We start from the raw sequence: 2,500 nt of genomic DNA, 5'->3' as shown, positions 1-2,500 counted from the left end.
CACGCTGAGGAAACAGCGCTGGTTCAGACACGGTGGGCGCAGTGTTGGAATCGGCAGCGCCGAGAAAATCGGCAAAGTCGGCAGAATCGGCAGCAGGTGCTGGCGATGAGTCAGGACGGACTGGATAGTCCAAGGCTCGATGAGAAAGACCGCTGGTTTAGACACTGGGGCAGTGGCAGCCCGCGGGGCAGTGTCGGCAGACTCGGCAGCAGTGTCTGCCGATTCGGCAGCGTTGGCTTGTTGGCGCGGGGGGCCGATGCGAGTGGGGACTTGGGCAGCGGGCAGTGAAAGCAAGAGTTTCCCCGATGCTGCCGGGAAAAACGCTCCCCGGGATGGCCGGGTGAGATGACCCGGCGGCCCGCGACGGGTCATTCAATTCCATGCCCCGTCAACATAACTCCCGATGTACTGTTTGCTTTTTCGGAAGAAGAGATCCATCCCCCCATCCTCGGCCAGCCAAAAACGCTCCAATTAATGGCCGGGTGAGATGACCCGGCGGCCCGCGACGCGTCATTCAAATCACTGCCCTATCGGCTACAACTGCTGATGGGTGGGATTAGAGGCCTGCCATGGTGGTGAGGGGCGGCGAGGACCGTGAAAGCTAGAGTTTTTCAGAGGCTGCCGGGAAAAAGGCCCCTCGGGTGGCGGGGTGCGAGGACCAGGCGCGTCATTCAATTCTCTTCCCTATCAACTTGGCTCCCGTTGGCGGGATTGGAGGCCTACTGTTTGTTACAGGGCTAAAATCGTCAGGGGAAGAGCTGACGAAACAATGCTGGTTTGGATGCAGGGGGTAGTGTTGGAATCGGCAGCGCGGACAAAATCGGCAAAGTCGACAAAAAAGACTGTTGGTCTGGACATCGGGGCAGCGGCAGCCATGCCGACAGGGGGGGAAATCGGCAGCGCAGATTTGTGCAGCTGCAGGTTCGTCGGGGAAATCGGCAGCGCAGATTTTTCGATGAACATGGGCTGGAAGATGGACTGTCCAGGCCAGGCAGGGAAATTCGTCAAGGGGACACGCTGACGAAAGTAGGCTCGTCGGTGAAAATCGGCAGCGCAGATTTTTCGACGAACAGGGGCTGGATGCTGGACCGGCCGGGCCAGGCAGGAAAATTCGTCAGGGGGGCACGCTGACGAAAAGAGGGGCTGCCGCGTGGAAAATCGGCAGCGCAGATTTTTCGACGAACATTCGTCAGGGGGGCACGCTGACGAAAAGAGGGGCTGCCGCGTGGAAAATCGGCAGCGCAGATTTTTCGACGAACAGGGGCTGGATGCTGGACCGGCCGGGCCAGGCAGGAAAATTCGTCAGGGGGGCACGCTGACGAAAAGAGGGGCTGCCGCGTGGAAAATCGGCAGCGCAGATTTTTCGACGAACATTCGTCAGGGGGGCACGCTGAGGAAAACAGGGGCTGCCGCGTGGAAAATCGGCAGCGCAGATTTTTCGACGAACATTCGTCAGGGGGGCACGCTGAGGAAAACAGGGGCTGCCGCGTGGAAAATCGGCAGCGCAGATTTTTCGACGAACAGGGGCTGGATGCTGGACCGGCCGGGCCAGGCAGGAAAATTCGTCAGGGGGGCACGCTGACGAAAAGAGGGGCTGCCGCGTGGAAAATCGGCAGCGCAGATTTTTCGACGAACAGGGGCTGGATGCTGGACCGGCCGGGCCAGGCAGGAAAATTCGTCAGGGGGGCACGCTGACGAAAAGAGGGGCTGCCGCGTGGAAAATCGGCAGCGCAGATTTTTCGACGAACAGGGGCTGGACTGGCCGGGCCAGGCAGGAAAATTCGTCAGGGGGGCACGCTGACGAAAACAGGGGCTGCCGCGTGGAAAATCGGCAGCGCAGATTTTTCGACGAACAGGGGCTGGACTGGCCGGGCCAGGCAGGAAAATTCGTCAGGGGGGCACGCTGACGAAAGTAGGCTCGTCGTGGAAAATCAGCAGCGCAGATTTTTCGACGAACAGGGGCTGGACGCTGGACTGGGCCAGGCAGGAAAATTCGTCAGGGGGGCACGCTGACGAAAACAGGGGCTGCCGCGTGGAATGGCAGCCTACACGCAGATGCGAATTCGGCAGCGCACGATGGCTTGAGCAGGTCATGGGTTCGACTTGGCGCGATCTGAAACCTGGACGAGGGACTGTCGACGCTGGACGAGCCAGCGCGGTGGCCTGTCGTGCCCCGTTCAGGGGGGGCCTGCCGCGGAGACAGCCCTCGCGGGCTCGACAGCGCAGGCCAGCGTCCCCGACGTCGCTGGCCGCGGCAGGCGAGCTGCCGGGGTTCCCGCATTCCTACAAGAAAACGTCGTGCTTTCCACATGAAACCAATCCAGTAAAATCAGCCATATTTTTATGAGGCTGCCCACTGAATTTGGGGTCATTCCGGGCCGGTTCCTAGTTTTGCGGATTTACTCGATTTCTAATGGTAGGAAAATTAAAACAAATACTTCCCGACCTCGAAAAATTCTGGGAAAATTAATGAAGGTGGATTGGATTTTTGCCAACCTCT

Source organism: Populus nigra, chromosome 2 (assembly GCF_951802175.1).
Source record: "Populus nigra chromosome 2, ddPopNigr1.1, whole genome shotgun sequence".
Lineage (NCBI taxonomy): Eukaryota > Viridiplantae > Streptophyta > Magnoliopsida > Malpighiales > Salicaceae > Populus > Populus nigra.
Note: the sequence above shows the minus strand (reverse complement) of the source record.